General features: G+C 37.4%; 1 long non-coding RNA gene across 1 annotated transcript in view; it reads left to right on the top strand.

The window, feature by feature from the left end:
- LOC137215921 (uncharacterized) overlaps positions 1-23964 on the top strand; it is a 183532-nt gene that overhangs the window by 59785 nt on the left and 99783 nt on the right. Inside the window, exon 4 of the long non-coding RNA XR_010939488.1 lies at positions 19934-20034. This is a non-coding gene — a long non-coding RNA (uncharacterized lncRNA). The remainder of the gene's footprint in view (positions 1-19933; positions 20035-23964) is intronic.

Raw genomic sequence — 23964 nt, 5'->3', positions numbered from 1 at the left:
TTTTGTCTTTCATTTTTTTTCTATCACATTTTAGGGTCTGTGTCTTGAGTTACCACAAATCAAATAGCAAAATATATAGAAGAGACTTTTAAAATTCAGGACAGTTTATCATTGTGGAAAGAGTTGCAGAATAGAAGAAACAGGCCCTGAGATCTAGTTCTACTTTTTTTTCCTCATAAAATAAGGCAGTTAGGCTACAACATCTTTATGATATTTTAAGCTTTATATTGAATATTTCTAAGCTACAAGAAAGATGTTTTTGAACATTAGCTAAAAAGGTAGTAAAAAGTAGTAAAAAGTTCATTAAAAATATGAACATTATTCAAGTACGTTTGAACAATTAATTTGATTAAATCTTTGCCATCTCACTAAAGAGTTTGGGGCTTTCCTGGTGGCACAGTTGTTAAGAATACACCTGCCAATGCAGGGCACACGGGTTCGAGCCCTGATCTGGGTAGATTCCACATGCTGCAGAGCAACTAAGCCCGTGCGCCACAACTACTGAGCCTGTGCCCTAGAGCCCACGAGCCACAACTACTGAGCCCGCGTGCCTAGAACCTGTGCTCTGCAACAAGAGAAGCTGCCGTGATGAGAAGCCTGCACACCACAACGAAGAGTAACCCCACTCGCCGCAACTAGAGAAAGCCCACGCACAGCAACGAAGACCCAACGTAGCCAAAAATTTGAAAAAAAATTTTAAAATAATAAAAATAAACTCATTAATTAAAAAAAAGAGTTGAACCTCCTTGCCATTCCTCCACTAATTTGCAGCAAAAAGTGCTTATTTTTTAATAAAAATAAATATTCTGTTTTGAATGAGTGACATGCGTACATCTTCTGTCCCAAAGCACAGGAACTTGACTATACTTCATTCAGTTTTGTAACCTGCAACAGTGTCTGGCATGGTGTCTTACACAAAATGCTAAACATCTATCAAATAACTGACTGAATTATTACAGAAGATATTAGCCAGAGATTTACTAGCTAGACCACAGCATTCAAATTATTCGTTTGTTCATTCAATAAACACTTGCTGAAGGTTTACTGTGTACCACACGCCAGACTAGGGGCTTGAGATATAAAAGTAAATACAGTTGCTAGAGTTAAAGGAGCTTATAAAATAGCAGGCTGACATTTAACAAATAAATTACCATGTAGTGTGATATATCACCAGTGTAGGAAGTGATGGTGTGTGGATGACAGTAAAGATTTCCTGGACTAGAGGATGTTATTTCTAAGCTAGGAATTAAAGGATTACTATGTGTTTGTGAAGCCGACCCTGTGTGCTTGCAGTGTGTGTGTGTGTGTGTGTGTGTGTGTGTGTGTGTGTGTGTGTGTATGTCTTGTATTCCAGGGAGAGAGAGTGATCTGGGCCTTCCGGGAGGTGAGAAACAGTGTGGCATACTTGAGGCAGGCTTGGTGGAAGAGAGGATACATAGCAAGAAGAGTCTGGAAGAGGGATGATGAGAGATGAGGCTGAGTAGCTGTGAGCAGAGGTACCACTGTAAGTGATGGAGAGACAATGACAGATCCTAAACTGGGAAAATTATCAATCACTGCAGTAGCACTGGGGAGGATGGCTCAGGGTCGACAATTACCACAGGTAGAAGACCTACTTCAGAAGCCATTGTGAACATCTAGGCAAGAGATAATAAGGGCTGAGACTCCGCTGGTGTCAGAGGTGATGGAGAGCAGCAGATGGCTACCCAGCTGCTTATTGCTCTGACACAGAAATTTCAGATTTTTGTTTATTAACTCATGTGGTTTTATTTTCTAGAAAAACATTTAAAACTTAAACCATAAAAGTTATGGCCAAGAAGATTAGTAGAAAAGTCCAAAAGTTATGCTTGCAGGGGGAAAACAAAATTTGAAGAAGAAAGGCACTAGAACTCTATCCTTGCTAATTAGGTTTTAGAACATGGGAAAAAGACTTGTGTTCACTCTCATATGTGTCAAATCTGTCATAATACAAATGATCTGAAAGAATTAAAAAGCCTATCTCTTCAGTCTAGTTGACTTTATTAGATCTGAACTGAATTATCGACGCCAACATATTTCTTATAATGAGTGTGTGTGTGTGTGCCTTACCGATTTAGCTCAGCCTGCAGGTGTATGCGGTAGCATTCCCCGAAACATTTCCTGGGGGAGAGGGCAGTGAGCTTCACATAGGAGGTGAGATTTAACGAGCAGCCTGAAAGAGGAGTGGGGATACAAGTTTGGTAGGTTTGAGAATAAACGGAAGTGTTTAAGCATAGAACTACACGAGTGTTCTCTGAGGGTGTTTCCTGAATCAGTCTCTGGCGGAGAAATCCTACTTCTCTTCTGAAAGAAACGGAGAAGGAAGACACGGAACTCAGTGCCACTGAACTTAAGCTAAACTGCCTAAACATATGGTAGACCCGGAATAAGTGTTATCTGAATCAGATTTATGTAGCATAGTGTGAAGGATTTTGAGTTTTAAGAACAAAACATAAATCATACTGAACAAACAGGTAAACACAAATCCTATACTTCTCAAACTTCATTAAACAAAGCTATTCAGGTTTGTTTTTTAAAAAACATCTATTTTTTACCCCTAATCAGACGTGAATCATATTTTGTGTAAGCTGGTACCATAATTAATCCTATACCTAAATAAGTTACTTGTATCTTTTACTTTTATTTATCACCAAAATTAGTAAAATTAGTCATAAAGAGGCATCTTATTTTATATTGTATCCTACATATATTTTTAACTTTTTAGTGTGGGAATTTTAAATATATACAAAAGTAGACACATAATAAACCCCAATGTACCCATCATCCAGTATCAACATTTATTATCTCATCACAATTTTGTTTCATTTACCCTTTTTCTTATTATTTTTAAATTAAAAATTTTTAATTAACATTTCTCTTATTTATTTTTTAATTTATTTATTTTATTTATTTTTGGCTGTGTTGGGTCTTCATTGCTGCATGCGGGCTTTCTCTAGGTGCGGCGAGCGGGGGCTACTGTTCGTTGCAGTGCGTGGGCTTCTCATTGCAGTGCCTTCTCTTGTTGTGGAGCACGGGTTCTAGGCACGCGGGCTTCAGTAGTCGTGGCTCGCAGGCTCTAGAGCTCAGGCTCAGTAGTTGTGGCTCACGGGCTTAGTTACTCCGTGGCATGTGGGCTCTTCCCAGACCAGGGCTCGAACCCGTGTCCCCTGCATCGGCAGGTGGATTCTTAACCACTGCGCCACCAGGGAAGACCTCTCTTTATTTAAAAAAATTTTTTTATTATTTATTATCATTTTGAAGCAAATCCTAAACATCGTATCTATTTCATCCTCCAAATTTCAGCATGTGTCTCTAAAAATGAGGATTATTTGAAAAAAAAAACCCGTAACCACCATACTGCTATAGCACTTACAAATTAACAATAATTCTTTCATTATATATCTAGCCAAGGCTCAAATTTGTAATTATTTCTTCAATGTCAAAAATAGATTTTTAATTGTTTGTTTGAGCCTGGACCCAAATAAGTTAAATACATTGCAATTGCCTAATATGATCGGCCTTATTAGTCTGTAGTTTCCACTTCACCTCACTATTTCTCCTTGAAATTTATTTGGTTAGCCTACAGATTTCCCCCAATCTAGATTTTGGGAGTTGCAGCCCCATAGTGTGATTTAATACGTTCCTTTACTCTTTGCATTTCCAGTAAATTGGTAATTGGATCTAGAGGCTAGATCAGATCCAGGTTAAATTTTTTTTTTTTTTTGGCAAGACTTCTTCATAGATGAAGTTGTGTTTTTCATTAGGGGAGTCATAACTTCTGGTGTGTTGTCTTATTATGATGTAACAGCTGTTGCTGCACAATGCCTAGATTTTCATACACATATTTTAATTTCAAAAGTTCTGACATAAAAGTTATTGAAATGGATTTTCTGAGCAACTAGAATTTGTTGAGAGAGTATGCCACCTGAGATTAGCAACAACAAAAAACACTTAAAAAAAAAACCTGAATGCAAATAATTCCTAATGACACCATCAAAAGTTTGCATTGTTTATCTAAATTATATGCCATGCATCAGTAAGCATCTTGACAAGGAAACGTTTTACGTGTGATATAAATCACCAATTGCTTCCTTATTTAAAAACTGGATGATGATCACAGGTCTGTGACTCCATAAATTTGAGTTTCTAATATTATGCAGAAGAACATAAAACCTGTTTATGCATTATAATACAGCAATAATGTATCTTTTTGCAATCATTGGCATAACTAAATCTGTTAACTTGACTATAGCATGCATAGTGACAAGTTTGCAAAATGATCAGAATTTTAAATTTTAATTCACCTCAATTCAAATCCCTGCAGCAATTATAAAGAAAACCCACACTATCAAACCAACAAATGCCTTTAACTGAGTAAGATGCAATTTACAGGGAGAATGTTTTCATATGCTCTCTGAGGCTATAGCAAAACTGGAGTCCAATAGATATTTCTGCATATTAAAATAAGTCCTGATTGAAATGCTTTGCTTCTGTATCTTAAAATAGTCACAGAAATTCAACAGAAACCATGCTATTTTGGGCTGTCCAAAAGGTTGTTTTCCCATGTTTTTAGCTACTCCTATGGAAGTAAAAATGAAGTAAAAAAAAAAAAATCGAGATACTTGGATCGGGAGTTAGCAAACTTTTTCTGTAAAAGTCCAAATAGTAAATATTTTAGGCTTTGCAAACCATTTGGTGTCTGTCACAACTACTCAACTATGCCATTGTATAAGGAAAGCAGACTTGGGCAATATGTAAATGAATGAACATGCCTGTGTTCCAATAAAACTTTATTTATAAAAACAAGCAGTTGGCCTTATTTGGCCTGTGAGTCATAGTTTGCTGACCCCTAAGTTAACTCAAGTCAAATCTTACCGTCTACTGAAGAAAATATGTTTTATTTTCTTTTTCTGCATAATCAAGGTTGGCTGCCCACACTAATTGAGTTCAACAAAAGGTAGCTTCATTCTTTGCTTCATTTGATATGTGTTGACACAAGTTTTGTTATATTTTTAAAGCAAGTCCTTTGCAAAGGCCAGCCACCTGTCTGAGTTTATTAGAATTAATGAAGGATAAGAATAGATTGTCCTGTGTAGAACAAAAGAAATCTGCCAGAAGGAGGGTCAATACTTGAAGGATGCCTTGTGCATTTTTACTTAGTTCTGTAAAGCAAACACTTCAAAGTTGAAAACCAAAGAAAAATTGAACACCAGAGAAAAGACAGAGAGAGAAAAAAAGATTTCATGTCAGGGTAAGAAATCAATCATTAACTGTAACATTAAACATGAACTTTGTATTCCTGTTACTTCAAACCACAACAATAACAGTGAAAAAGCTCACCATTCATTTAAAGTTGGCAACTCACTTTAAAGAAGCAGTATAAATTGTTCCATTGTCTGAAATTAAAAATAAATATGTTCAATATATCTTATATTTGCTTACTATTAACTTTTGTTATAACAGATTATTAAGTTGTATAATCATTCCTTGCAAAGATAGTCCTGCAGTCTTAAGGATTTTAAAATACTACGTTAAATATGATTTATAAGCCCAAATGAATGTGTTCCAAAGAGAAAAGACAATTTATTTCAGTCTGATATTTCAAAAAATTTGTCTTAAATTTTCTGATTAATTTTTGTCACTGGATGAATCAGGCAGAACATAAATCAAGATAACTTTTTATTGTATTTTAAAATTTATAGAAGAGCCCGATGCAAACTCAATGGTGTACATAAAGGAAAGTACATTTTCAGTTGTGATCAGTTGAGGTGAACTGAAACCTAGAGATCTATATGGAACTTTCTTTCCCTGTTAGGGTGAAGTAAGTTTTCTTTGCTGGTAGCAAAAAATATATCTTTAAGCTTAGACTTGTTTCCAAAGGACATTTCCTGGAAGGTGGTCCAACGTGTTTTTCAAATGTTAAAAAGATTACTCACAAATAGTCAACAAATGATCTAACCCTTGCCATTTGCATTTTCCCCAGTTCTATGAAGTGTCAAGTGTTGAAGATTGCTCTAGAGTCCATAGGAATTTTTTTCCGGCTCAAAGGAAAATTAAACTTTTGAAACATAAGGAAAGATTTTACAATATGTCTTTTCTTTTCAAATGAGGCTTGACTTTTAGGCTTGACATTTGAAAACTTTAATACTGAGGACACAGATAAATGATCTTTATATATACAGAGGAAAAAAAGGAATTGGTAAACAAGCCTACAACTGCTATTTATAAAATCTGCTAATGACCCTGCTAATAAGAGACAGATTAAGGAATGTATTTTCCACAGATTTGTCCCTGTAGTAGCTACAGTGAAACACTATGATTTTGACATTCAGTTCCTAAACGACAGGGAGGAAAAAAGAAGCACCACAGATTACACAGTGATGCGCTATGGTGTGTTTGTAAATTATATTTACATATTTACAGAGATGGTCTTCAACACAAACTTGAATTTGGATGTAAAGAAAGTATTTTTATTTAATGATGAAACTGTAAACATGGAACATGTCCTCAGTACTTGTTCTTGCTTGCGTGCTTCTGATCTCATCACAGAAATGCTTGTTTTGAGGGAATTTCTGGCTCTTCTCTGCTCATTTGCACAGTCTTAGATCTGATGACCTTTAAATTTATGACCTAGTAAATAATCTTTCTCAGTTTTGGAAGAAAAAGGGATGGGTCAATAGAGTTTTAATTACAAAAATCCTGGTAGTGACTCTGCTAATAGAATACAGATTCCACAATACTAGATGCAGTCTAGTCAACTCTCCATTTATTTACATTTTGTTCTACCATAGAGTGTTACCAGCTTAAAAAATATGGTTTTTAGAGCAGTGTAATGAAAAATGGCTCATATACTCATTAAGTCTGAGAAGATTCTTAGGTATCTGTTTTTGTGGAAGCACAGACACATTTTCAATTAAAGATACAGTCCAGGGCTTCCCTGGTGGCGCAGTGGTTGAGAGTCCGCCTGCCGATGCAGGGGATACAGGTTCGTGCCTAGGTCTGGGAAGATCCCACATCCCGCGGAGCGGCTGGGCCCATGAGCCATGGCTGCTGAGCCTGTGCATCCGGAGCCTGTGCTCCGCAACGGGAGAGGCCACAACAGTGAGAGGCCCGCGTACCACAAAGAAAAAAAAAAAGATGCAGTCCAGCTTTCTGAAATGTATAAAGCGTTTTCTGGAAAAACAAGTGCACGGTAATATCTATAGGACAGCTGTCACTCCAATATGATTTTTTGTTTATATCTTTTTCGTGGATTATCTATATAATAAAATTGATTTCAATTGCTGCAGTTTGCAAGCACTGCAGGTTTAACTACATTGTTATATACAAGGGAATAAGTAAGTTTTGAACCCATAAAGGGTTATATATCCCTGATACAAGGAATTTCTGACATACTGGCAACAAGTTCTTGCAGATCCAGATCAAGCCAACAACAAGTGGGATAACAGAAGCCTTTCATGATGTTGTGAATGGATGATGTTCAGTCAGAGGCTTTTAGTTGAGGATTACTGTGCCAGGCTAAATGACTAAGTTAAAATACTTGGGAGAAAAATTCATCTCTGTGTTGCCATTTACCTTCTAAATCTTCTGCAACACAGTTGGCCGTGGGCTGGTGTATCCTTTAAAACTGTAAGCGTTTTAGAGGAGTGTCTTACTCTACACACTAAACGCCCTGGCACAAGAAAACATTTTGGGGAAAAGAAGAATTGAGAGTTTTTTTTTTTTAATCAAATAATAAAGAAGTAAGAGGAAGCCATGGCAATGTGGTTTGGAGAAATGGCTGGTTTGGGCAGATAAAGACCTCTAATATTGCCTTTGGTGGTGTTTCTGATGCATTTGTTTTACATAGCATAGTTAGGCTTTAAGTAAATTCTCCGAGTAATTAGGCTGTGTCTACGTATTCAGTTTGGGAACTTTTGTAGAACGTAATAAGTAAATTGACTTATGTATTTTTCAGTCTTAAAAAATTCTTTACTATAGTGCATAGAGAAAAGTGCACATATTCTGAGTACATGCAGCTTGATGCCTTTTCAGAGTTTTCACTGTAGTATCCAGTCCCTACATCAAGAAATATAACATTACCAGCATCTGAGGAGCTAAGGAAGCCACTATCTCCTTATTTCTCAATTATAGATTAATTTTCATTTTTTAACTTTATATAAATCAAGTCATAGAGAATGGATTCTTCTGGGTCAGACTTCTTTTGCTTGACATTGATTCATCTATATTATTATGGGGAGTTCTAGATTGTTCACTTTCATTGCTGTATGTGTTCTATTATGTGAGGATGCCACGATTTATTTATCCATTCTACTATTTCTTGGGTGGTTCCCAGTTTTAATGATTATGAACAATGCTGCTGTAAACATCAACGTGCCTGCTTTTCAGTCAATATGTCTATACATTTCTACCGTGTACATCGCTACCTTAAAAAACAAGTTTATCACAGTTATTTAAAAGTATTTGCCAACTCTAATATTGAAATAATCTGTGAGTCTGCATCTATTGTTTTATTTTTTCCTGTTGATAATTGGTCATATGTTCTTGGCTCTTATATATCCAGTAATTTTTAATTTTATGCTATACATTATAATTAAAAGAACCAGAGGAGCTCAGATGGCTTTGTCTTCCACTAAATTGCAGGCAGATAGATGTAGAGTAAGGGGAGCATCACTTTAATCAGTCAGAGGTTGAACTGGGCTGGGGTGGGTGGGTTACAGTGTTAGTAAAATTCAGTTGATGTCTTGCTTGCTCTTCTTCTTCAAATATGGTCCTATATTTTGATTGAAAGCCTGTCAATTATTTCTCTCTTCAGTCAGTTCTAAAAGACTGCAAGAGACCCAGCTCTGTGCTTTCAAAGTTCCCAGCCCTGTTCCCAAGCCACCTTTCCCAGGCAACTTCAAGAAATTGCAAAAGTCTTAAGGGAAAGACTGATCATGTGCTGTAGACAGTTCTCTCCCCTGGCATGTGTGCTTCCTAAGCTCTAAGAAACTGCAGGAAATCTCATCTGCCTCTTCAGTGTTTACACCTAGCTCTACAGCAGTCTGCATAGCCTCAGAGCTCAACAAATGTCCCGGGAGGTAAAACTTCAGTGTATCTGTGTCTCCTCAAGTTTCCAATTTGTCATCTAGCATTGTCCAGCTACTAAATGCTTTTCTGGTTTCTATTTTCCATGGTAATGATCTCTAATTGGGACCGATCCTATCCTATACTTAGCCTGAACTTAGAACAGCAAATGCCAGACTATCACAAGATACTTTTATGATATTTCTGTCTTCCTGGAATTTTAGTCGGTTTACTCTTTGTTGTTTTCACAGCTCTCTGATATTGTTAAGAACATTAAAAACAATACATCTCTCTTTTTCTACTTTTGCAGTAGAAGCATTGGCCTCTCCAACCTACTTCATCTCAGAAGCAGAGGTCAAGTAAATTAATTTTAATTACATGTTGCATTAAATAATTCTCTATATTTTACAAAGGAAATATGGTACCTCAATTTGTATTCTCACAGCAAGTCTATGAATTAAGCAAGATGTGCGTCAATCTATTTTGTGGATTAGATAACTAGTGTCCAATAAATTAAGTCTTTGGCAAAAGGTCAGTCTGCCAAGGGGCAGAGAAGGGCCTTGTCTCTTTTAATTCCCTGAAGTCCAGAGTTATTATAATACTCCACAACTATTTTTAACTAATAAGTACAAAATTAGTCACAGATACTTTGGCAGATACTTACATCTTAATCAAAGGCTTGAGACCAGCAGGACAATTTTATGTCTCATTTTTTAATTTGGTATCAATTTTAAAAACCTGGAAAACCACATACTCAGTGGGGTTTACAGGACACTGAAACCCTTCCCCCCAAACATTCATCCCGCTGTTATGGGTCTTGCCTGGATTATCATGATTCTGACTTTATACCTTTGTGTTAAGTGGAGTCTTCCTAGGACTCCTTGTCAAAACACAGATATTCTTGGAGAAGCAGGAATGTTTTTTATATGATAGTGGGAATGAACTTCTAGAAGGTGGGAATATCATGCCCTTAGAAGTGAGTCAGAGTGGTGAAATGCACAAAAGCAAAAAAGAACAGATAACATACAAATTTCACCATGCCTCCGAAAGCCAGCACAAGTGCAGGTAAACTGCAAACAGTAGGATGCTCAGAGAAGACCAGTATTGTGAGGGGTCAGTTAACTGTAAAACTGTAGAGGTTATAAGTGGAAGGAACTTGATAACTGGGTTGAAGAGTCCTCCAGTTCAAGGGAGAAAACTAGCAGGCTGAGAGCCAGATGGTGTAGATGTGTCTACTTGGGCTCTCAGTAGGATGATTTTTAAATTGAATATGAATGTCATTAGAGGGGCAGTATTTTGAAGTTCAACACAGTCCCCAAATCTTCCTATTATGTATTGTTCATTGATGTTTCCTCTCTTGATAGCGTTTGAGCTCATAACCCTTGACGAGTTAAATCATTTTATTTTATAGGTGAGATCCTGAGCCCAGAAAGTGGCACATCCAGCTTAATGAAACATATCCTTCTTGTCATTATTCTCAGAAAGCACCTTCTCAAATTAGTGCATAACCTATTAATCATTAGTTTACCCAGTGGTTATTTCACTGCACAACACACTCTTTTTTTATACTTTTCTTTCTCCTAGACTGCCTTTTCCTTCCTCCACCTATAAAAGAACAGACATTTTAGCTTCAGATGATTGATCTAAGGCTAATAGATAGAAAATATGAAGCAGCTTTTAACCTAACTATAAATGATTAACTTTCTATAAATTTCAGTTGTCCCACAAAGGAACAGTCATTTTGATATATACACGCTCTGTCATTGGATGTGTTCAAGCCAAAGTTAGGGATATGAAGAAGGAATTCCTACTTTCTATGGAAAGTTGACTTTGAGATCTCAAAATTTCCTTCCAGTGTAAGGAACAAATATAAATTGTGATCTGTATCTGTAACATCTGTACATTTAGCATCTGTAGTGGTAGCTGTATTCATGTTTACATCTGAATCCATCATCTTCCAGAACTATATCTATACTCTTCCAGCTCTGTGTTTATCTCTATCTACATGTATCACAAAATATATTAACTTGTTTGTGCACTCACATGTTTATTTAATATAAATGTATCCAGTATTTATTATGAGCAATGCAGTATTTTCGGTGCTACTGAGACTATAACAGTAGACCAACTGCCAGAGATAGCCCTGTCCAGCAAGGTTGTTCAGGATTAAAAGAGTTTTGGAAGAAACTAAATGTGAAAGAGATTGAGGATTCTGTTAGACATCTCTGAGATAATCTGTGAGTTGATAAGACATCCTCATGGAATGTTTTCTAGGGTTTAGTTCTCTATCCAAAGCAGTCAGAGGCCTTGTATTCCAGGAGGTTGTGATAATGTAAGTAAAATATTTCTGGGTCTGGACAGAGATTGTAACCATAGAATTGGATGGGAAAGAAGCTGTCTTTAAAAAGATTTTGTATCTACTTAAGAACTCTAAAAAGTGGTAATTAAAGATTTTGTTTTCATTCTCTCTCTTTTTTTCTTTTTCCTTGTGAAATAGACAAAGAAAACAATTTTTGTTCCTTCGTAAAATTCTCAACTAATGAAAAGTTTGGAGATCCATAAGGACAGACAATATGGCAAGGCTACTTGAGTTTTAGAAAATTTCATTTAATTTCAGTTTGAATAAACTGCAAACACAGTTTGCAAACACATGGGGTGGTTTGCAAACTTCCTATAATTTGGAAACAACTACTTGCTTGACTCAACATTTCAACAGTTTGTTTTTCTACAACTGATGTGGCAGATTGCTAGAAGAGGGAGGTGTGAATCTTCTAGTTCGAAACCTTCAGCGACTCAAAGGTCATGGAATATAGTACAAAGTTCTGAATTGTTTTACTAATTTTTTACAGGAAAAGTATGTTTTGGGGAAAGAAAAAAAAACTCTTTTGCTTCATAAGAGAGCTGTTTCTTTACCAAATAGCTATAAATATCAGCAAATTTCTTTCTAGCACCTTGTTACATGTAGGACGTTTAGATTGTGATAAATATTTCTACGAAGTAAGCTTGAGATTGTGTCATATCTAAGAATCCATTGCCAAGTCTAAATTCATGTATAGTTACATCTAAGCTTTCTTTTAAGGATCTTATAGTTTTAACTCTTATATTTAGGTTAGGTCCATTTTGAGTTAATTTATATATATGGTATGAGGTAGGGGTCCAACTCATTCTTTTGCACATGGATATCCAATTGTGTTTTACTAGTTATTATCTTATAAGGAAAGAAAATTAACTTGTTGCCTCATAAGAAAGCCATCCTTTTCTAAATAGCTATAATTTTTTAAGCAATTTTAGAATTTATTTCTAATATACTGCTAAATGTAAGATTTTATGTCATGATAAATTTCCAAGAAGTATGCTTGAGTTATAAATATTGAAATTTGAAATTGTCCTCTATCAGTTGAGAGGCTAGAATATTTCAGGATGTGTAGTAAATTAATATTATTTAATAATTGTTTATTAAGAGAGACTTGTTGGTGAGGCAAAGTGTTTTGAGAGAGTAGTATCCTTACCTTTTGAGTTCAAAATCAAATTGCTGCAACACAGCTACTAGACAATGGGTGATGTTGGCAGTGGGGGAAACTATGTGTTCTATTCTGTTCCATTGGTCTCTTTATCTATCTTGATGCCAGTAACACAGTATCTTGGTAACTATTGTTTCTAATAAGTCTTGATATTAAGGTAATGTAAACCCTCCAATTTTCTTTTTTTTTCAAAGTTGTTTTGATTATTCTAGGTCTTCTGAATTCTATATAAAGTTTTGCATCAGTTTGTAAGTGTCTACAAAAATGCCTACTGGGATTTTTTTTCAGATTATATTAAATCTATAGCTCTATTTGGGGATACTTCAAATCTTAACAATATTGAGTCTTTTATAACCCATAAAATAGTACATTTATCTTGTTACTTAGGTTTTCTTTAATTTCTCTCAGCAGTGTTTTGTAGTTTTTTGTAGTATAGGTATTTGTCCCTATGTATTTCAACTTTTTGATGCTATTATTAATAGCATTGCTTGTTAAACTTCAGTTTCCAATTGTCCATCACTAGTGTACAGAAATAAAGTTGATTTTTCTATATTGATCTTGTATCCTGCAACCTTGCTAAAATCATTTATTAGCTCTGGTAGCTTTTTTGTAGATTCTTTTTAATTTTCTACATAGATAATTTTGTCAGTTGTGAATGTGGACAGTTTTGCTTCTTCCTTTCCAATCTGGATGCATTTTATTTCTGTTTCTTGTATTATTGCACTGGGTAGAACTCCTAGTTCAATGTTGAATAGAAATAGTGAAAATAGATGACATTGGCTTAGTTTGTGTTTCTTCAGCTTGATGTTTGTTGAACTTCTTGAATCCGTGGTTTTATAGTTTTAATCAAATTTGGAAATATTTGGCCATTGTTTCGTCAAATATTTTTGGTTTCTTCCTTTCTTTCTTTCTTTTTTTTTTTTTTTTGCAGTACGCGGGCCTCTCACTGCTGTGGCCTCTTCCGTTGCGGAGCACAGGCTTCGGACGCGCAAGCTCAGCGGCCATGGCTCACGGGCCCAGCCGCTCCGCGGCATGTAGGATCCTCCCGGACCGGGGCACGAACCCATGTCCCCTGCATCGGCAGGCGGACTCCCAACCACTGCGCCACCAGGGAAGCCCTTCCTTTCCTATTTTTTAAGGACTCCAGTGAAATGTATATTAGGCTTTTTGATTTTGTACCACAGTTCACTGGTGATTTTTCACTTAATTATTTTTTCTTCTTGGGTTTTATTTTTCAATAATTTTTGCTTCGTTTTCTTCAGTAATCTTTTCTTCTGCAATGGATAGTATGTTGTTAATTTCATTCAGTGTATTAAAAAAAATTCTTCTCCTATTAAGGCAACACCCTTTTGAGTATTCTAACCAATGCTTTGGGATTATGATGTTTTCCAGGCTGGCTGATAGGAAAAGGAACTATTTCTGCCTCTGTGTGGTGGCCTGGCACTGCTCCTTCTAATCCTTTCAATGATTTTTACCCTTATCTTGGGTGGTTTGGTCACTGATCAATACTCTGCTGAATACTCAAGGGGGCTCCATGCACATCTCCATAGTCCTCTCTCTGTGCAGTACTTGGGCATCTGTGCAAAGGACACACCTTATAGAGTGATGCACACTTCATAAACATGGAGTTGGGAAACTTTTTCTGTCAAGGGCCACATGGTAAATATTTTAGGTTTTGCGGGCTGTATGGTTTCTGCTGCAACTATTCAACTCTACCATTATAGCCTGAGAGCATCTGCAATATGTAAATGAATGGACATGGCTGTGTTCCAATAAAACTTTATATACAAAAGCATGTGGCAGGCCAGATTTGGCTTATGGGCCTTAGTTTATTGACTCCTGTGACTGTCTTTTGTTTTTTGATTTTGTAAGTACTGTCTCCTGGGTAGGGCTTAAGACAGAAAGTCTTATTTCAAATTCACAGCAGAAAGAAAAGTATATTGCTATTGAAACTTTTCAGATTGGTGTACACTGACACTTGGATTCGTTATTTTTGCTTCTGTGTCTGCAATGCTAAGTAGTGAATCATATAATGCTGACATTTAAGCTAATTCCTCTTTAATGTACATTTGACATATGAGGCAACATATTGCAATCTAAAAATAATTAAGATAAATCATTTGCATATATTGCTGTGGAAAAGCAAAGCATTTTTCATCTCCCTCCCTCATGGTGGGAGGGATGCACTGTAGTCACGTTAGATGCAACTCTTGATGCACATCTGCATCTCTCATAAAGTGACTGGGTGCCACGGATGGAGCTGAAGCGACAGCTCCTAGGATGTTCTGTGATCAGACAACCTCCCCAGACGGGGCTGCGTTTCACCGTCTGCACTCCTGAATTGCTGGAGAGCTTTGGCAGGCAGGCAGCGTGCTGTGAAGGATTAGATTCTGTCTCCCTCCCTACTGCATAAACCCCCAGAGGATTCCCCTCTTCAAGTTTTAGAAGATTGGCTCCAACCAACGGGTCCAACAAGCGGGCACGTTTGTGAATTGAATATCTTGATGCTATACAAATAGGTCATGGTTGAATAACCGGTATGTATGAATTGAATTTTCTCTTGGTGGGAGTGAAGGAAAACTCTCATAGTTTTTTCTCCGGGGACTTACACGACCATATAACAACTGTCACAAGGGCACAATACATTTTTGAATAGAATGGGTCATTTGTTTCTCTGAGCACTTCATCTTTAAAGTTAGCTGATTATATTTCAAAAGGCTGTTGTAATGTATATTCTTTAAAGTAAGACTTTTCTCCATTTGTGCTGAGCAAGCAAACGTTTCCAGCTTTATTCTGTGATTACATATTATGAAATCAAAAGGCTGTCAGTTATTTCTACACAAAGGCAATTTGTTAGTTCTCTGTAAATACAGATTTTTGGCAAACTTTGATAAAACGCATGTGCCATTTTTCTATACTATAATTTTCCTTGACAAGAAGTCAATTTTATGAACAGATTTATCAAGTTTAATTAATTAAATAAATATTTACTTAATGCATATTATGTATAATGTGTCTTTGCTACAAAGTAAGCTCTATAATAGCTAGGAATATATGTGTCTTTTCATCACTGTATCCTTAAGGGCTGGAGATACAAAATGCATAGTTTGTATCATGAAATATTTGTGTAGTAAATGAATGAATGAATATAAATGACCTCACGTAGCGAGGTGACGAATAACTGTTGAAATGAAAAAAGGTGGATTTGTTTTCAGGAGATAATAACTTCACTTTACAGTGTTTAAAGGTGGGAGTCTTGTCTGTTGAGTAGAGTATGAAATGTAATCTTTCAAGAAGGTCAGTAGTGGTAAGACAATTTACAGAGAACATCAGAGAAACTTCTATGAATAACTTGGAGAAAATTACTTTTAATAACAGGAAGAGTAAGGTGTGTGAGTGAATGAAATAGAAGAACCACCTTTATTTATTTATTTATTTATTTATTATTTATTTATTTATTTATTTATTTTGCGGTACACGGGCCTCCCACTGTTGCGGCCTCTCCCGCTACGGAGCACAGGCCCCGGACGCGCAGGCTCAGCGGCCATGGCTCACGGGCCCAGCCGCTCCGCGGCATGTGGGATCCTCCCGGACCGGGGCACGAACCCGTGTCCCCTGCATCGGCAGGCGGACTCTCAACCACTGCACCACCAGGGAAGCCCAAACCACCTTTATTTAATGTTAGATGGCTGTTCCTGCTCTTTTCTAAAAACATCAAGACTCCTGGCTAATTTACATTTTGCTTTGAAAAATATTTGTATATATTAAACAAATGAGTTCTCACATAAAGAATCATTAGAACATAGAGAGCCAGTATTATGCTCATGCTACACAATAACTTCATAACAGATTTACAGGCTAATTAATGCAATCGAATTTTAGGTGAGGAATTTAGCAAACTTTATTCTCATGAAGTGGGAGCAGTCATTCAGATGAAACTGTATCAGTCCTCAATTTCCAAATGCCTGGGATTTTCAATCCTTTTTGTTACTGTTGCTAGTGTCTATCTGTATTGAGTTATGGTTAGAAAACGTAGTTTGTATTATAATATTTCTTTGCAATTTGTCTTATGGATCAATTTTTGTCTGCCTCTCAAAGTGGCTTTCTATCTATCCCCTGTTCACCCTATCATTGATGCTATATCCTTACTGGGTTCTGGTTTTAGGCAGGGATCTCTGACCCTGTATAAAAATCAAACCAAAGTTCAAGGTTCAGGGTCATCCAAAACTGGTAGATGCACCAAGGTCAACTGTTGGCTTAATTGCTTATTTACTTCCTAGGACTGTTGCTTTAACTTCATTTCTGATCCTACAGGAATTTCCTCATTTTTTCCCCAAGTCCAACTATTCATTCATAAGGGTAGTGGTAGTATTTCTAGTATTTCATCTAGAACTCTTGGTGAAATATTATGAGATAGAGAAGTCTTGTCCCAAGGTTCTCTGTCCTTCTGTCTTTAGGCCAAGGAGGGAGGGGAAAAAGTGAGCAAGTGAGCTGTAAACACTCAGTTTTCATCATTACTATCTATTTAATTGATACAAGATTTGATGGTGGTGGAAGTTGATGATGCAGGAAAGCTGGAGGTAGGGACTGAGTTCAGAGTATGCAATAAAGTTTTAAACTGATAAAAAATCTCTGGATTTGAGTTCTAGTGGTCAGCCATGTCCTTTGCAAAATGGGAGTGAGGATAGTCTAGCTAGTTTCTAACTTTATTTTCAATGTTTAAAATCAGTGAAATGAGATTTTAGAATTCCACTGAGTAAAACTCATCTTAGAATTCCACTGAGTTTTATCTCCTTTATTCATTGTTAATAATGTTAATAGTTATTGTTAATAAAGCTAATAATTTAAATTGTTTATTTTAAAAGAGTTATAGATGCTCCTTTTTTTATTCATGTGAAATAATATGGTCTATTACTATGGGGTAGTGTTTTACTTAAAGCCATTACCTTGCAACATCTATATAAGATATAGTTCTTGCCTTCCAGAAATGGTGGTGGTATAACTTGGGCTGAAATTGAACCATTATCATTCTAACCCAGGCTGTGTTAACAGTATACTTGGTGTGTCTCAACATATTTATGCTCCTCATTTACAAATTTTTATACTTTTTCCAGTTTGTGTATGTACCTGTTTTCCAAGTTAGTACATGAATAAACAAGGACTATAGTAACACAATCATAGAGCAATGGAATATCTTAGGAATTTAAGTAAAAATAACTTTTTTTTTTTTACTACTGTTTACTACTAAAGGTGTAAATAGTAGATATTGGAAGACCCACAAAACAGGAATTAATAAACCCAATTTTTAGAAACTCAGCAACTACCTCTCCTACACATTACGAATATTCTACTCAGAGTTCTAGTGGCTTAAATCTCATGGTTTGTTTAGTTGTTATTCCTATGAAACAGTAAGTCATGAAATTTGTTTCCATCATACATAATCTCATAATTTTGTGCTTTTTTATGAAACCTACACACTTCTTTGATATTTTACCTCCTTTTTACTTACTGCTTATCCTGGAGAGTGTGTAGAGCTTCTTAACTTATGACCAGGTAATCAAGTTCATCTTAAGGCTGAGGCAGGTAACAAGTTGCCAGCAATATTATTTTCAAGTGCTTTACAGAAATGATCTAACCATTTCCATTATTATAGCATTAAAAAATCACATAGACTAAGAATCCAGGCATCAGGGTATGTGAAGAAGAGCTCTGGACTGGAGTCCTAGCTCTCACTTATTAGTCTGAACCAAGTAAAACTGTAGGTCAGCATTTATTGTTTGTAGATTCTTTGATGATGGCCATTCTGACTGGTGTGAGGTGACACCTCATTGTAGTTTTGATTTGCATTTCTCTAATGATTAATGATGTTGAACATTCTTTCATGTGTCTGTTGGCAATCTGTATATCTTCTTTGGAGGAATGTCTATTTAGGTCTTCTGCCCATTTTTGGATTGGGTTGTCTGTTTTTTTGATATTGAGTTGCATGAGCTGCTTGTAAATTTTGGAGGTTAATCCTTTGTCTGTTGCTTCATTTGCAAATATTTTCTCCCATTCTGAGGGTTATCTTTTTTATAGTTTCCTTTGCTGTGCAAAAGCTTTTAAGTTTCATTAGGTCCCATTTGCTTATTTTTGTTTTTATTTCATTTCTCTAGGAGATGGGTCAAAAAGGATCTTGCTGTGATTTGTCATAGAGTGTTCTGCCTATGTTTTCCTCTAATAAATGCTGGAGAGGGTGTGGAGAAAAGGGAACCCTCTTGCACTGTTGGTAGGAATGTAAATTGATACAGCCACTATGGAGAACAGTATGGAGGTTCCTTAAAAAACTAAAAATAGAACTACCATATGACCCAGCAATCCCACTACTGGGCATATACCCTGAGAAAACCATCATTCAAAAAGAGTCATGTAGGGCTTCCCTGGTGGCACAGTGGTTGAGAGTCCGTCTGCCGATGCAGGGATCACGGGTTCGTGCCACAGTCTGGGAAGATCCCACATGCCGCGGAGTGGCTAGGCCCGTGAGCCATGGCCGCTGAGCCTGCATGTCCGGAGCCTGTGCTCCACAACGGGAGAAGCTGCAACACTGAGAGGCCTGCGTACCGCCAAAAAAAAAAAAAAAAAGAAGAGTCATGTAACACAATGTTCATTGCAGCTCTATTTACAATAGCCAGGACATGGAAGCCACCTAAGTGTCCATTGACAGATGAAAGGATAAAGAAAGAAGATGTGGCACATATATACAATGGAATATTACTCAGCTGTAAAAAGAAATGAAATTGAGTTATTTGTAGCAAGGTGGATGGAACTAGAGTCTGTCATACAGAGTAAGTAAGTAAGTCAGAAAGAGAAAAACAAATACCGTATGCTAACACATATATATGGAATCTAAAAAAAACACAAAAAAACAAAAGGGTCTGAAGAACCTGGGGCAGGACAGGAATAAAGATGCAGATGTAGAGAATGGACTTGAGGACATGGGGAGTGGTAGAGGTAAGCTGGGACGAAGAGAGAGAGTGGCATGGACATACATACACTGCCAAATGTAAAACAGATAGCTAGTGGGAAGCAGCCACATAGCACAGGGAGATCAGCTCCGTGCTTTGTGACCACCTAGAGGGGTGGGATAGGGAGGGTGGGAGGGAGATGCAAGAGGGAGGAGATATGGGGATATATGTACATGTATAGCTGATTCACTTTGTTATAAAGCAGAAACTAACACACCACTGTAAAGTAATTATACTCCAATAAAGATGTTAAGAAAACAACAAACTGTAGGTCAAAAGTGGTTAAGTACTGTCAAGTTACATACTGTTCTACCTAATCCCTTGCAGGTAATGCTGAGCAACCTTCTTATCCTCACGAGCTTCAGTTTCCTCAGCTGAAAAATGAAGCTAGTGCCCTACTCAGAGGATGGCTGTCAGGCATAAACAAGGTATTATATTTTATTGCTTTTTAAACCACAAAGCATTAAAAACATATGCTGTAATCACTATGCATTTGGTAAAATGTGGATTCTAACTTGCATTTTCGCTTTAATCCCTATGACTTTAGTTTTAGCTGGAAAGTAGGTTTGTATGGGTTGGGAGATAAAGAAATATGAGAGTACTGGAAGAGTAGAAGTTAGGATCACACACACCACACACACCACACACACCACACACACACATATACACACACAAACACACACACTCCAGGGAAATGAAAACATTACTTCTTAGAAAACAAAAAATTAATAGTATTGTGAGATTTTAAAATACTGATGTGATGGGGCTGCTCATTTAGACCATTCTCTCTCTTCATTGTCATTATCATCACATCCTCATCATCATTCGCAGAGAAAAACGATGAAGCAGACTCCCTTGTTAACGGTGTAAATTCTTGACCTGGTGAAATGAAGGAAGTCTCTAAAATGTGCACAAAGGAGTGACAGCATCTTCTAGAACTCACTTAAGAAGGGGGTTGCATCAGAGGGCTTGCTTTCCTCCTGCCCAGGTGTGCCCATTACCTGGTAACACTCTATGGAAAACTATGCACACACAGCCTCTGAGATGTTTATGGATGGGTCGTTAAGATATTTTTAATATTAGTATAAAAAACTAAGGCAACAGTGGAAATTCATTAAATCCAGGTGGGTTAGTATTTGGAAAAAAATTAGACATACAGGCACTTTCATGCTGCAACACGGTTTGTTTTTGAATTTACCAAGATGAAGCAATTCATAATCTGTTTGGAAAATGTATGGAACTCCATGTGTTTCACATACATTAGCAAGTTTGAAACAATACCTCCATGTTAAACCAAAAGATGTATGTCAGGGAAGTCAGGCAAGCCTCTACCTCTAGCAGGGCCCAGGGAAAAGACACATGAGCATGGAAGCTGACGGGGTTGTTTATGAAGTCCTGGACGGGTGGGCATCTCCTCAGAAGCAGAGAAGGGCCAGCGAGTGGAATGGCAGCAGACCATGGAGAAGGGTGCTGGCTGTCTTGATATGAGTGAGCTGGCGCACCCCGTGGGGAAGGAGCCAAAGCTGGTCAAACTCAGGGTGGTTTGAATTGTGATGTTACAACTGGCTTGGGCATCACAAATTTGCAATTTCATGCCTTTTATGAATAATGGCTCAGTGGTTAGTACCTAGCCAGAGACATGCAAAATAAAAAATGTTTGGCTGTTCATGACACTTCTCAAGAAGACCACAGAAAGCACAATTTGATGTATCCTCCAGTCAGTGCATTGCCTGCTAATGTACCTCATGTGGTTCCTGAGAAAAAATTGAAATGGCTTTTGCAACGGAGATCTGAGACTCTTGAACATGTCAAATCGAGACATTGCTAATATTTTCATGCCAAAGGCTATAACGAAAGCACAAAATACATTGGGGTTAGAAATGATATTTGATTATTTCAACTTATTAACATATGTCATTACATACATCTTTATGTATATATCTATATATCCATAAATAATAGAGTATTGATTGAGTTTACAGAATTTTAATTAGTCCCTTTGGTATTACCAGTAATATCTTGAATGTCTATTGCCCTTCAAACAAAGGTTTTGTTAAAAGTAAAATAAAAGACAAACAGAAGAGGGATAATCCTTGTGAAACGGCTTCTATAGCTTGTTTATCCTTAGCCTAAATGTAGCATTTAGGTGAGAAACAGCATTTGGAGTCAGAAAGAACTGGTTTTACATTCTAGCACTACCATTTTACAATAATAATAAAGATAACATAGAGTTAATATTTACTGAATACTTACTGTCTGCAAGGTGCTATGGATAGGGCTTTATCTATTAAAATTATCTATTATCTATAGAACATTATCTATTAACATTATAGCAATCCTATGATTAGATGATTAGAAAATGTAGCTGTTCTCACAGCTACAACTTTTAGGTCCTCAAAGATTTCCCACTTCGTATGTCTGGGCCCCATCACTCTCTCAGTCTTCCAGTCTACGTCTCTTCTTGGCTCACAAGTGCCCCACTGCTCCACCAAACACAAACTGTCAAATATTGAATTTATTAACTCCCTTTGCCTCCACCAAATTAGTTCTCCTGAGCTTCCAACTTCCTTATTTCTCTGAAACGTGTCTTACTTTTATCAAATGCTACCTACGCCCTAAATAGGATTTCTTCCTTTCCCTTTCCCTACATTTTCATTAAGTCATCAAACCTATGATCTCTCTTGTTATTTTGTCCTCTCTTTTCAATTCTGCTGCTCTCAGGCTCAACAGCCACTGGGCCTACTAGTCGCTCTTTAAATTCTTGGCCACGAACATCAGCTAAATCCTTCATTTTGCCTGTAAGTGACACATTTCCCCACTCTGATTTCACACATTCTTTCTTCTCAAACCTCCAGCACCTCCAACCTTAGCTCTTTCTTCCCACACCACTGGGAAAACAGGGGCCATCACAGGGGACTCCCAAGCTTCCAGCCTATGTGGCTCTGCTTACCATCTCTACAGTACACCCGAGTATCCCACCCTGCTTCTTATCCAAAGCCACTAGAGTAGTCCCTGTGGTAGGTAGTGTAGGCCTCCCTGCCCGAGGTATCTATTCCCTAATCCCTAGAAACTGTGACTGTGTTATATGGCAAAAGGTGATTATACAGATGGAATTAAGGTTACAGACCTTAAAATAGGAGGATTATCCTGGACCACACAGGTAGGCTTATTCTAATCACATGAGCCCTTAAAAGGAGAGAATTTTCTCTGCCTGAAAATGGGAGAGATGTGCAGAAGAAGAAGCTGGTGAAATTCCATGCCTGGGAAGGACTTCATGTGCTGTTGCTGGTTAACGTGGAAGGAACACAGTGACAAGGAATGCAGGTGACTGAGCTGAGAGAGCCTCCTGGCTCACTACCTTGGTGCTAGCCATAGATGGATTGCTGCCATCCCTGAGAACCACTTCAGGAGGCCCTCGAAGGACAGTAATGGAGGGAAATCCTCCCAGTGAACAAAACTGTAGTCAGTGCCCTGGATTATCCACATTTTATGGAACTGTGGGATGTTTATGGACTCTTGGGCAGTGGTGAATAGCTTGGCTAATTGGTCAGGGATCTGAAAGGGCAAAAACTGGAAAATTGTAGATGAGGACATCTGGGAGAAAGGCATATTGATGGATAAGTGGGAATGGGTACAAAGTGTGTAGGTCTTTGTGTCTTATGGTAACGCCCACAAGACAGCATCAACACAAACTAGCCAGACTAGTTTTAATGGGAAGTCTGAGTGGACCTGAGTGACACAGGGCTGGGTTGTATTTGACCCTACTTGTGCCCCACTTCACACACCCTTGGCCCGCAGTTCACTCTGGTCATTTGTACAAAAACCAGCTTTGTGTAGAGGGAATCTAACAGCTCCCGGGTCTCAGCTACACTTTGTGCCCTGGAGTAGTTTCTGATGAAAAATTAACAGGTATGTGTGTTTGTGATAGATAGTAAATGGCTGTGGAGAGAAAGCAAAGAGATGAATATTCCTCATCAAGCATGAAGTTTCCTGATCTACATGAAAAACTCAAAATAATAAACCGGGTCCTCTGAACAATCTTCACTTTGAAATGTATTAAATAAAAAAGAGAAAAATGTTTGTCCAAACAGTTAGCAGGAAGAAATAGCCTGAAACGGTTTTCTAAAGATTATTTTGTTTGTCTTATTAAGGGTTCAATCTGACACAGAGCACATGTTATCCATCCTCCAGAGCTGGTCCCCAACAAAGGTCCTTCTGCTTGTGTGTCCTCTGAGCCACCAGAACGTGACTGAGTTTCGTTCAGAAGCAAAGGAAAGCTTTATTCTCTGATCAGAAGAGAATGGAGAGGTGTCAGCTCGCTACAGAGCCCACGCTCTCACCAAAAACCGGCTGCATTA

This window comes from Pseudorca crassidens, chromosome 21 (genome assembly GCF_039906515.1).
Source record: "Pseudorca crassidens isolate mPseCra1 chromosome 21, mPseCra1.hap1, whole genome shotgun sequence".
NCBI lineage: Eukaryota > Metazoa > Chordata > Mammalia > Artiodactyla > Delphinidae > Pseudorca > Pseudorca crassidens.
Note: the sequence above shows the minus strand (reverse complement) of the source record. Positions and strands in the feature narration are given on the sequence as shown.